Source organism: Scleropages formosus, chromosome 2 (assembly GCF_900964775.1).
Source record: "Scleropages formosus chromosome 2, fSclFor1.1, whole genome shotgun sequence".
In the NCBI taxonomy this organism is placed as follows: domain Eukaryota; kingdom Metazoa; phylum Chordata; class Actinopteri; order Osteoglossiformes; family Osteoglossidae; genus Scleropages; species Scleropages formosus.
Window position 1 is genome coordinate 38,993,354 of NC_041807.1, and position 13,773 is coordinate 39,007,126.

Below are 13,773 nucleotides of genomic sequence, written 5' to 3' on the forward strand. Positions count from 1 at the left end.
ATTAGGAGTGACAGGTGGTAGCACTGTGCTTTGAGCTACTGCCTTTAGATCCAAATGTTGGAAGTTTGACCCCCATGTCTGGATGTAGTGCCCTTGTAGTACCCTACTTACCCTGAATTGCTCCGTTAAAATTACCCAGCTGTGTAAATGGGTAAATAATTGCATGCTTGTAGTAATTCTAACCTTAACGTTGTAAGTTTCTTTGGAGAACAGCATCAGCATTTTTGAGGGATTTTACATTCTCCTGACACTTTTGTCCAAAACAACTTACAATGATGATCTACCTACAATTATTTATCCATTGATACAGCTGGGTAAAGTTACTGGAGCAATTTAGGGTAAGTACCTTGCTCGGGGGTAATTCAGTAGTTGGTCAGATTCAAACTGGCCACCTTTGGATTCAAAGGCAGCAGCTCGAACCATGATGCTACCAGGTGTCACATTGACTAATCCCCATCATAGACAACCTTTATGGCCGTGTCTTGCTCATCACAGGGACTGACGCTCCTCACTGAATCCCTTGATGGCGAGAACAGGCTGGCGTTCACCTTCAGAACCCATTCAGAAATCTTCTGGTCTGTGTAATATTCCTGTTCTTCTGACCACTGGAACAAGTCATGGTCTCCAGGGTCATCCTTGTCCTGGTCGCAGGGACATTCTGTCTCAATAGCGGAATCGTTGGACAATAATTCCTTAATTTCAGCCTCTGTAGTCACCGTAGATGCACTGGAACCGGGGTCACTCACATTTGGATTCTGATGGACTTTTAATTGACATCCTTCCACCAGTCCAGAGATCTTCATACAGTCCTTCTCCTTGGGTTCCTGATGTCCATCTATCTGAGAGGTTGCCACCAGTCTACTGACCTTCACATTGGCACGCACGTTTCCTTGGATTACTGATGTCGGGGCGAAGTTCTGTAGTTTCTTCACAGTCAGGCTACCGTGAACTGAATGAGATCTGGTTAAGTTGCCGTTCTCTCTTTGTCTCGTTATGTACCGCCGGAGAAGAACGTTCTCTTTGTTGATATGTGATGCCAAGCGTTTGGCATGTGACGTGACTTTAGATCCCCCGGATTCCATCGTGCAAACTTTAGAAGGGCAGGGGTTTATGGAGATCACATCTCCTGGTATCCTCGGAGAGCCTCTGATGGGAGGCAGAAGTACGCTTGGAGTAAAACACATTTTGTTGCCCATCTTCGGCGCACTTTTCCGTATGGCCTGCACCACTAAAGGACTGGATTTTGTTATCAACTCCGCCGTGTAGTTTGTCCATTTTATAACTGGTCGGAAAACTCCGAAGGCTCTTGCATTTGCCACGCTGGGCACGGATGGGTTCGAGATCTCCGGTCTGCCGAGGTGCTGGACTGCATCTGACCGGTCCATCCCTCTATCATCACTCACATCCCTGCACTGAAGTCTTCTGTAACTCTCCTTGGTCGTTTCACACCATGCCTGCTTCTTCTGCCTCGGCCGGTATGCTGTTTTCATCGTCATTTCACCGCCTGATGTTTGTGTTGCATATAGTTCAAGAATTTTAATGTATCTTTTTACATAGAATGGCTTTAAAGTACCTTGGAAGGCTTTTATACTGCTGGTACCTCCTCTGTCACGCTTTTTCCACTCTTCACCAGCCCTAAGGGAAATGTGATCTGTAACACAACCCGCACCTTTTGGAGTTAACCTCTTAATGCCCCCACCATTGCACAGAGCCTTATGTGGCATGTGGTATCAAAAGCAACTCTCGTGGAACAAGCATGCAAAGATAGTGTAACTTTCTTTTCTTTGGCCGTTCGAAAGTATCCCAAAAGAGTCAGTGAGGACCATGTCAAGATTAATCTGGAGAAATTATGATGATATCCTTTCATCCATCATCAACCACTTGTCCACTGCAGGGTCGCGGTAGCCTGGACTTTATCCCAGGAGCATAGAGTGTGAGGTAGGGTACACCCTGGATGGAGTCCAGGCCATACACAGCGAAGGCAATTTAGAGTCTTCAGTTCACCTGAAACACATGGCTAGTTGCTAATCCAAGTCCGAATCCCAGTCAGCTGTGAGGAACCAGCACTACCTATTGAGACACCATGTCACCAGAGTCCAACACATTTTAAATCATATTTTTTTCACAAATAAGAAATAGAATAAACAAGACAGGCTCATGATGTTGCGGTCATAATTTGATTTGCATCTAAGATAAAATATAGGATCAATAAAATTTCTCCACCCCTCAATTATAAACTCGCTTTCCACATCATTTTTAAAAAAGCAGGCTGAATGCACTTTTTGTTCTGAGCTGCGCTTTGCCCTGGGGGAAGTATCGGCTAAATAAATACATGTAAATTTAAACAAAACAATTCAACATTTTTATATTATTCTCATTATGTGAAACAAAAGTGCTGATGTTTTCTGTTTTATAAATAAGTGAAACTTCAGTTCTATACAGTTAGTTCTGCTGTAACATTTTGATTACGCAACTTGGACACTGTATAACACAGAAATAAATAGCCCTTCTCTATTTATTTAAACGTCAACTTTTATGAGCATTGATGTGAGAATAGCATGATCCTGAAAGTTCAAACTCGCTCCACATTTTTATTAATTCTGATCAATTTTATTACAGTTAAATGTGGTTGGGCAAAGTGAGAAGTGTAAATGAGCGTTCTTTTGTCTGAGGTTTAATTCTAGAATGGAAACGCTATATATATATTATAAATCACTTTGATGGTCACAGACTGCATGTTCCATCATTATTTTCATATGCTTTCATTTGTGTACATTTCCATTTATTCATTTAGCAGTGCTTTTCTCTAAAGCGACTGCCAATAAACAACATGTGCTACTTCATTTACTCCCTTTCATCCAAGGTGACTTGGAAATCTATTGCAATATATTATTATTGGAAGGTTTCGCACCATCTTCCCAATTTCTTTAATTTGACTTTTTAGTAAATCATGCACTCTAACAACCCCGCTTTCCCCATGGAACCTGCTGTTTTTATTACCTGAATTGGAATAATGGGATACTTTGCAGAAATGTAAATATTATGTTAAAGCAGAGCTGCTAATGTGTATTAACTGTCATTTTCCAGTGTGTATAATGCTACATATTTTAAGATTGTTTGTCACTGCAATAACAAGGATAATAAATTAACCAACCACTGTAAGTCTTTGGAGACAAGTAAAGAACAAATATACAACGTAGCGACTTTTTTGCAACCCGAAAGACACAGATTCATGCAAAACATAGACTGAGTTAAATAGTTTATTATTAGCAGCCATAATTGAAAACTGCAAATGAAGTAAATAAAAATGAACCAAATTAAAAAAAAATCTCATTAATCGAGAAAAGTTACTGAAAATGTTCTATTAACATATGAAATGTTGGGAAACTTGTCGCACTACGATCATAATTTTAATAAAGGTAGCTAGACACTTCCCATTAGTGGCTTCATGTTCCAAATGAGTCTTGTGAAACACATGATCGAAAAGCAAACTTTTACAAACTCCGTTAAAAAAAAAAAAAAGAAAAAAAAAAAAAAAAAAAAACCAATTTAAAATCTATGGTGATAAAGTATTTTTAAATCCGTATAAATAACTTCTGCTCTATCGGGTTTGACAATCTCCGCTTCTGTCATAAAGCTGTCTTAGTAAACAAAGCAACATGTGAGAAGAAAAAGGCAGTAAATGCAGAAGTAAAGCCAAAAATTTTACCGAAATCTAACATCATAATTCCCTTATTATTCTAAGCTGATAAGTTTTTTGTTACCTACAGTATAAAATACGTGACTTGCTCCTGGCTACCGAATGACAATCAGGTTGCACACATCAGTGTTCAGGTCTGTTCTGGACGGATAGACAACCCTGAGGTTTCCATCTGTGTCCACGACACGGACCTGCTGCACCAACAACTCCGGCGACCCGTGTTCTTGATCGGCCTGCTGGACCGGGTCCGAGACCTTTTCATCTTCGGCCAGGTCCGATTCCGCATCGTTCACGACTTCCTCCTTGTGGTCGAAGGTGAATTTGTTCAGCTCTGCCATTTTCTGTGGGAAGAGACGGAAACGATGTGACCGAACATATTAAAATAATAGATACCATAGCAGTCCTGGTATTTAGTGCGTTTATGATGGTGTCCAGGACAGACAGCGTTACTACGGCTCTTCAAAAAATTCTTTCAGCCTACTTGTCCACTCATACACCATCAAATCCACCCATCATCAATAACCACTTGTCCAGTGCAGGGTTGTGGTGATCCAGAGCCTATCCCAGAAGCACAGGGTATGCAGCATGGCACACTCTGAATGGGATGCCAGTCCATCACAGGCAAATCTCACACATACACACCACCTAAGGGGGATTTAGTCACCAATACACCTGAAACATGTCTGGACTGTGGCAGGAAACCAGAGCAGGAAACCCATGCAAACGAGGAGAACATATAAACACCACACAGAGCTGGATCCAAGCCGACATCCAAAGACCTGCAAGGCACCAGCAGTCCCCGCTGCACCACTGTGTGACACTTTTTGATCTAAACCACTGAGCTAAAACAAACTGCAGCAGTAAAATCAGGGCTGACTCTCTAGTTTCATTCTAAGTAATGAAGGAAGTAGAAAATGCTGTAAAAACATGGCCCTCCACTTAAAAAAAATGTAACACGCTTACATTTATAAGGCATCAGATTTCAAACCCAGCAAGAGATAAGTGATCCACTTGACTTAATATAGTATTTTAGCAAAGTAATTTACAGTAACAAGGAATAAACTAAATAATATTCACAGCTGCTACAGATACACTTATACAAGTTTCCTGGATGAAAGAAAAACAATCAGATTTCAAAGATGAGAGTCTCCTATTTAAGTTTACCAACAAGCAGTTAAATATTCAGGGGGTATTCGAGCTCTGCTCTGAAGAATGGAAAACAGGGTAAGTGGCTCCTTTTACTCTGCACGTGAAGCCACACTGGGACAGACTCTGGTTTCACTTCGACAGTCATTATCAGCTCAATGAACCAAACGCTCCACTTATCTTATGTCGTTATTTCTTCCTTTTAAATTATTTACATGTCATACACAGGTCCCAGTGTTGGTGTGTTATCTGCTGTTTATTATCTCTAAACCACACAATCATTTCTACCATGGTACTTCACTGAGTGACTGTTGCACATTTGCAGACCACGGTCTACTTAAATTCAATATACAACATATAAAAATGACAATATTAATGTACATACACCTGAAAAGGTAACGTATGCATTGTGTGTGAAAAGAGGGAGTTCAAAGATGGAAGGTAGATTATAAAGTTTATTATAGCGTGTCTGTCTACTTATCAGGGGGCGCGGTGGCGCAGTGGGTTGGACCGGGTCCTGCTCTCCAGTGGGTCTGGGGTTCGAGTCCCGCTTGGGGTGCCTTGTGATGGATTGGCGTCCAGTCCTGGGTGTGTCCCCTCCCCCTCCAGCCTTGCGCCCTGTATTGCCGGGTTGGGCTCCAGCTCCCCGCGACCCCGTATGGGACAAGTGGTTTCAGCTGATGTGTGTGTGTCTACTTATCTGATACTTATCTAAGGTGACTCAATTTTAGATGCGCACACTAAGTGGTTACAGTGATTTACCCATTCATGTAGCAGGGTAATTTTTACTGCATCAATTCAGGGTAAGTGTCTTGTTCAAAGGTACTACAGCAGGATCAGGGGTTTAAACTTGGGACTTTCAAACTGCAACGCAATGGCTGTAACCACTACACCACCTACAGGCCAAACTGTGTGGCCCAATCAGACAGTGACACTGTGCACCTTAGGGTAACGGTGCCATGTAGATATGACTTCATGTCTTCCAAAGACTTGAAGGATTCCCAGGTTCCCATTCTGCAGCGTTCCCATGTCTGAGGTAGTGAGGGAACTGGACCCGAGTCCGAGGTTTCAGTTTCAAGTGCCAGGAAGCGCCTTCCGTTAGGGCTCACAAACGGAGCACTTAACCTAATTCGTACAGTAAAACATCTTGCTGTAGAAATGGGTAAAAACAGATAAAAGTGTGACCTATCATCAAAACTATTATTTTTTTTCCATATCCACAGAAAAGAAAAAAAAAAATATGCGCTCACGTGTGAAAAAATAATCATTTAATTCATCTGACTTTTCTCATTTAGCCAGCTGGGTAATTTTACTCTATCAGTTTGAAGTGCTGTAATCAAGCGTTCTACAACAGGAGGTGGGATTCGAACCTTGGTCCTTCAAATGCAAGGCAATAGCTCTAACAACTATACCACCTGCTGTGCTCAGGTATTGTCTGCGTAATAAACACGAAGGCAATATTAAAACACTGATTTCCCTTCTGCGATTTGGCCGTTGCCATTGTGAAAATCTGTCTATATAAGAATAAATCATATTGTACTGTCTCAGACTGGCTCAGAATAGAAGCCTACCACGATCAGAGAATCCATAACGTCCTTGCAGATCTGTAGACTAGTGGAGCTGGTCACCTCCAACAGCAGTTCGCTTGTAGTCTTCCTCATCTGCAGAGAACATTAAGAAAATCAAGTTTTACCGCAATAAGCAAAAACCGTCTCAGCTGGAGTTTACTGCAGGACTGAATAAATAAATCAATAATAAATAAATATATGGTCATTAACAAAATGTTCAGTGGGAGTGTAGAAGAATCTTGGTGTGTCTAGCATACTTCATCTCTATGGAAAACTTTTGATTAACAATTAACAACAAAAAAGAGCAATTATAGCACAACATTTTGAGAATGAATTCCAAATACGGGACCTCTCTGCTTTTTACAACACAGGACATCTAAGAGTCTCTCAGATTCTGCAAACAATTAATGGTTTCTAAGTGTGACTTCTTGCAGGTCCAGCATCGGCTCCGAAGATGAACGCTTTACCAAAATCATCTCGTGTAAAATACACACTCCTTAATTATACCAGTGAGAGCAGTTAAATTGACCTAACTATGTAAATATGTGTGCTTACGTGGCTGATCTCACCTTAGTCTTTTCACTGTTGGTTATTGGTGGAAAGGAGATGACATGATCCTCTGCATCAACCAAACAAGGGTAGTTTTCTTTCCCATCAGGAGCTGCAAATACCTGTGGGGGGAATCAGATTGTATAAAGTGATCAATATGAAATGTATGTCACCAGTTTATATGCTTAACTCGCATAATTTCTTCTAAAATCTCCAGTAAAAGTGAATTCTCATAAAACTTATTCAGTTACATTAGCTGAAATGGGAACTGTTAAATACATATGTTAAAACAAAGATGTTTCATCACATCACATTTTAGACTGACAGGTAAGGCTTTCCTTGCCTTTTCAACTTTTTTTTTTAGCACTAACAAAAACAGCAGAAATCTGTGGCAGACCTATAAATACGAAGATGAAGTATTTTGTAATATGGGACTGGTCCTCATTTATTGATAAATACTACTCCGATACACCCCCCCATGAGCTGATGTACCCTGAAATTCCGCCCCTTTATGGAGTTGGGTCCACCCACTAAACCATTCTACCACCTACTGATCTTATTTGAAAACATTAAAATTAACGTTGAAGATTGTGTCCTAGAATCATAATTTCAAATTAGCAAGACACATACTGGTATTGTATGTATGTATGGTACCATAACCGATGTAGGAAAAAACAACACGGTTCCACTCGCAGAGACTCGGCTCCTCTTACTTGTGGAGACCCGACACGTTCTGCCTTTTCTTCTGCTTCCTCTGCTCGGCGGCCTCGAACTGCAGCTGCCTCATCAGCTCCATAGCGCTCAATCTCCTTGCGTCCCAGGGGACAATCTGCTCGCCCAGACGCACAAAGGAAAACACACACGTGTCACAGAGTAAGAATTTCACCGTATGGTGTAACGAACTGTTTACTGTACACATGACAAACTCGAATGAGTGGGGTAGTGAAGAAAGAAGATGTGGTAAAACATCATTCCAATCTTCCAGCACGCAGCAATAGCTGGACCTTAAAACGGAACAGTAATTTACAGAAAATTTAATTAGAATTATTCCTTTTATCCAAAATGACTTACAGTGATTTACCCAGCTGTATAAACTCGTAACATTCACTGGAACAATTCAGGGTAAGTACTTTGCTCAAGGGTACTGAGGTGGGATTTGAACCTGCAACCTTTGAGCTAAAGCAAATGCAGCAGTTGTAAGCACTGCCACCTCCTGTTTTTAATGCCCACAAGCGGACTGTGGGTGTCTCACATTCTTCATCTTCATCGTTATAATCGGGTAGCATTCAGCAAAGCAATAAAGTGGCTGCCTCTGGACTTGGAAGTTGCTGGTTCGAATTTACTAAGAAGGTGGATAACTTTTTTTTTTCCTCTGTAACAACATGTGAATCACTGTAAGCTCTTTCGGAGAGAAGAGTCGGCTAAATAAATTAATAAATAATAATTTACATTTATTCATCCGACACATTTTTCTCAAAAGAGACTTAGAATGTGAGGTTTATACACTAAGATACTTACACTGATTTACTCATTTACACAGCTTGGTAATTTTACTGTATCAATAAAGGGTAAGTACCTTGATTAAGGGCACTACAGCTGGAAGCGGGATTTGAAACTGGGTCCTTTAAATGTAAGACAGTGGCTCTAATCACTATGCCACCTGCTGGATGACAGTTATATCTTCACGTAACTCCTATGGGAATAAGTTCATAAGCTGCGATCAGAAAAATATGACTTTGATAGAAAGCTCTTGGACGTCACAGCAGGAAGGGACCCGATTTATTGACGGCGACTGTAGGGACAGGTGCGAACGTGGCCTCTTAGCTACGACAGTGAGAAACATACAGAAGCAAGTTGAGGTACCTGCTGGAGGTAAAGAAAAAAAAAAAACGAACTCTCGTTTATTATTTAGGATCGGCTGTAACGTGACGGCAGCGTCTGCCTAATTATCCGTCTGCTTTGGAAACCGGACTCCACACAAACACCCGGTCGGCGCTGCCCCACATCCATTACCCATGAGCCTCCCCTCCACCCTCGGAAAGCACTGGTTAAAAGGAGAACACACCTGGACCCCAGAGTGATAAAAAAGTCATCATAGATTCTTCAGCCAGTCAATCAAATGCTGTTAAACTGGTAAATCAATGTAAGTACATTCATTTTAAAATGAATACTGTAATTCTCCCGGACAGGATATTAGGTAAATAAATAGATAAATAAAATTTTAAAATAATAATAATATAAGAACCCTTTGTGAAATTAATACTGATTGGTGAGTTCTGTACAGTCGACTGGACCCTTGCAGCCAAAAGTTCAGTACCTTCAACATCTTCGGAGGTCTGGCGTCATACAGGAGTGGCCCCCTTAGACGATGCAGGTCATGGGTGGCGATGGTGGCCGTCGTCCTCTTCTCACAGATCTCATCATGGAGCTTCATCTGGAGCAAGAAGAGCAAATTGAAAAAACATGGTATAACAAAAAGTGACACCAGGTACATCACCTTTACATCCAAAGAGCTTCGGACATTGATTAAAGGACTGGTGGTAGAAATTTCAACAGGGCTCTCACCTCCAGCTGCAGTAGCCTTGAACAAGGTACTTACCCTCAATTGCTCCAGTAAAATTACCCAGCTGTATAAATGGGTAAATAGCTGTAGGTAACAATGTTGTACATCGCATTGGAGGGAAACATCAGCTAAATGATTAAATGTAGCTATTAAATATTAGTAATTTCCAGGTTAAAGTATTTGAAATGAATGTGTCCAGTGTAAAATTAAACTGGTTTACACTTACAATACATTGGTTCCTCATCTTATTAACTAAAGCTAGAAATTTGCAAAGATCAAAATCATAAGTTAATTTTCAGATATAAATATTTTTCCTGTTAATTTTTTTTCCTTTATTTAACCTTTTTTTTTTAATTAATTCAGTTAATTGCATTTTCTTTATTCATCTGTTTTCTAACATTTTCCATTTGCAGCAGAGAAAGCGCAACCTGTGTCAGGCAGTAATAAGCCCCCGAAGAGAGTAAGAGTGCGGGATCACCTTAACTCACATTGGTTCCACACTATTTACAGTCGTGTGGTATTCCTGATAAATAACTAGAGGAAAAATGTAGATTTTATGAGATTAATTGCTCAATAATTGGAATTTAGTAGGACTATATTAATAGCGTAACAACCTCATTTACTGCAGCTATACCTAAGACTTTTGCAGAACGTAATCTGTAAATAAACAAAGGAGCATCTGCACTATTACATTTTTACTCCTTGTGACTTAGTAGCAAAAGCGATGTTGGAGTTACAGACAAATCAAGTTATGAACAAAATCAAATTGTTCATAAGTTGAGAAGCCAATGCATATAGGGACAACAACAAGTCGGATTTGTGCGCCACCTAGTGGTTGTGGAATTATGAGGGACACAATTACCTGGGCCATCAGGAACCTCTTGAGGGCATTCCCCGGCTTCAGGTTCATGCCCTTGATGATGCAGCACACGATGTAGGGCCTGACGTCTCGAACCTGCGGCACCACTTTGACGGTGACGCCGAGGCGCTGTCTTGCACGTGGAGAACTTCACAATCATCTGGTTCACGTCCTCCATATCATCTTCCTTGTCCTCCTTATCCTTCTGCTGCCTGTCCGCCCTCTTCTTCCTACTCTTCTCTCTCACGCTCTCCTCCTTCGCACCCGGCTCCTGGGCTTTGCCCTTGCCTTTGCCCCCCCCCCCGCTCGCAGGTACTCCAGCACAGACTTGGTCTGGCAGCCGTTCACCATCTTCTCCAGGCGCTTGTCCTTCAGCTTGTTGCCCTTGAAGTTGATCTCCTTCAGCTTGGAACAGTCAGCCAGGCAGCCGGGATGTCCGAGAGGTTATTGTTGGAGAGGTCCAGGGTCTGCGTGGACGGCATGGAGAAAGTAGAGGACAGCAAGTCACATTTCCAGAAACTGCTTTTCAAGGTTACAGCAGTTAGTAGCACAGGCGAAGTCGGAGTTACGGACAAATCGAGTTACGAACAGATAATGAAAGTAAAAATATAGAACGACAGAGAACATATAATAATCATTATTATTATCACGTAGCGTCACCCGTATTTTAATATGTATAATTTGTATATTTGACTCCAATAATAATTATTATTCCCAATAAATGAATGAATGGAGAAACCGCCGCTATCAGTACCACGTGACCAGCTGGTGAACCTTCGTAACTTATCATCATCATCGTCATCATTCCGCAGAAGATGTTTTTATCCAAAGCTGTATAGATAGCGCGATATCTGAGCAACTTGTCTAGGTTCGAATCCACCTGCTGCAGTGCTACTTCGCCCTGGGCACTGAAATTACCCAGATGTACGAACAAAATGAAAGTGCTTAAGTTATTTACCGTAAAAAATCACTAATCATGTACTTAACAGGGAGAATTGCGGGGGGGGACAATGAAACATATCGGAATATCGAAACGGTTGTGACGATGTGGGGAGAACAGACGACCGTTTTTCGGTTGCGTTCGGTTTCTTTGACGCCGCGCGCGCCTCGCACGAGACTCACCTTGAGCGCGGGCAGCTGCTGCACGTCCCCGCTCAGCTCCTCGATGCGGTTCTCCGAGGCCACGATGGCGCTCAGGTGCTCGAGCCCCGGCGAGAAGAGCTCCTCGGGCAGCAGCCGCACCTCGTTCTTCGAGAAGTTGATGGAGCTCAGCTTGGCGAGGCGGCCGAGACCCCCGGGCAGGGCTTCGATCCTATTGCAGCTCGCGTTCAGCGTGTTGAGCTCCCCGAGCTGCGACAGCTCGTCGGGCAGCGATCGTAGCTCGTTCGCGGACACGTCGAGCACGCGCAGCACCTTCAGCGCGCCCAGCTCTTGGGGCAGCGAGCCCAGCTTGTTGCGGCACAGGATCAGGCTCTGGAGGTTGCTCAGGCGCCCGATGTCCCCGTGCACCTCCGTCAGACTCGGGCACTGGCTGATCTCCAGGTAGTTCAGAAGGGACAGCCGGTAGATCGTTGGGTCCAGACCCCCTGACTGTATCCTCCTGTCCACGCTTGGCCCCTGCAGGACCAGCTCGCGCCTCTTCTCGGACTCGGCTCTGTGTATCTCCGTCCAGGGGTCCACAGAAGCCGCGGACACGTCCATGATGATGATGCGCGCAAGAGCACCGGAAGGAGGTGTGGATGGCACCCGGCAGTGACAGCAGCACATGGTTTCGTTTATCCTCTCATTTCCTAATTCACCCCTCAGAAATTCTTATATATTCGCCCCGCACGTCCACCCGAATAGAAGCGTGTTAACAAACCGACAATGGAAATAATTACTGAAATAAAGCAGAGAAGGAATTATGGTCAGTGGACGTCAAGACTACATTACCCAGCATTCTGTACGAAGAGGTTCAAAGGTGACGAAGGTTCTCCAGCCGGTCATGTGGTACTGATAGCGGGGGTTTCTCTAGTCATTCTAAAGATTATAATCTCTTTGGCACAAAGTGTATATGCTCCGAATTTTAACAATGTATTCGCAGTTGAGTGAGTGCCCAGTGTGGTACACAGGTAACATTTGAGAAAGTCAAAAGGGATTTCTTATGTGTTTGCAAGGAGGAAGAGCAGATGAGTTGTAAAATGAAAAACTAACGCACGGGTGGGTTGGATGTAAATTTAAGTTCTGGTGAATAGTTTTTTTTTTTTTTTATCCCTTTCAATATGAAAACATGGACATAGACAGGAATACAATGAATATGTAAATTCGGACATTCTGCAGTATGTGATTATTTCCTGCCGCACTTCCGCAGCTGGAAGCTGTGCTGGTCATGTTGAGGAGCTTTCGATTGTAACACCTCAGTTCAAACCTTTAAATTGATATAAAGTTGGTATTCTACAAATGGAGTATGACTCATTTAAATACACGAGTATTCAGAATCAGAACGAGCTTTATTGCTAAGTATGTTCACACATACCAGGAATTTGTCTTGGTGACAGAAACTTCCACATCACAGACAGAGTGACAGTGAAGACACAGATTTATGTACATATATTAATTACTGTAGTTCACTGAAAATATTTTCTTTTGTTATTGGCTCATTTATCTTATTTTACATATATTCAATTAGCAGAAGTTTTTATCCAAAGTGGCTGACAGTGAGCACTATGTAAGCATTCAGATAACAAAAGATGTTGTCAGAAGTGGGATTCGAACCCACGCCTCCAGGGGAGACTGCGACCTGAACGCAGCGCCTTAGACCGCTCGGCCATCCTGACGTTGTTGATAAAAGGGAATTTTGTGCTTAATGCAGAAATCAGTTTACGAAAAAAAAACATCTCAGTTGATGTATTTCACGCTGAAAAGATCAAAATATATGAACGAGGCTCCTAAAAATATCCCTTAACATTTTTGAAATTCTAGAAATCAAAGACTTCAAGTCCCATGATTCCAGTTCTGATGCTGCACATGCGCAGAACTGCAGTCTCCCTGTTGTCCACGGTGGTTATGGAGATGTAGGAGGATAAGGATACTGCTGGAGTTAGCATCCTGCTAGCTGAGTACGTTTTACACGTTTAACATTTTCTTTTCTGTGTAGCAGTGCATTAAATTTCCGTGAGATAAATATTCATCTTTGTCTGTCTGTAGAAATAAGTGTTGTAATTTTCTCCAGATTTTTTCCTGTTTCGGACAGGAATCCATCATGAGTTGAGATCGCCGGGGCTAACTTCGGCTAACAACATCGATGGATGACTTAGAAAAAAAAATATATAATTGAGAGTTACTCAGTAACTTACTGCTAGTGCATTACTAGTAACTAGTAGCACGACTGGTGCAAAAATGAATTATT

General features: G+C 42.2%; 2 protein-coding genes, 1 non-coding gene and 1 pseudogene across 3 annotated transcripts in view; 1 reads left to right on the plus strand and 3 right to left on the minus strand.

Moving 5' to 3' along the window:
• The window catches only part of LOC108922356 (tumor necrosis factor receptor superfamily member 5-like), a 533,457-nt gene that overhangs the window by 455,303 nt on the left and 64,381 nt on the right, over positions 1–13,773 (minus strand). The gene's annotated exons all lie outside the window — the stretch shown is intronic.
• LOC114909298 (NACHT, LRR and PYD domains-containing protein 12-like) overlaps positions 1–13,773 on the plus strand; it is a 454,333-nt gene that overhangs the window by 204,620 nt on the left and 235,940 nt on the right. The gene's annotated exons all lie outside the window — the stretch shown is intronic.
• LOC114909318 (leucine-rich repeat-containing protein 47-like) lies at positions 3,568–12,103 on the minus strand (annotated as a pseudogene).
• On the minus strand, positions 13,119–13,201 carry trnal-cag (transfer RNA leucine (anticodon CAG)). Its single transcript has one exon. It is a non-coding gene; the product is annotated as a tRNA-Leu (tRNA).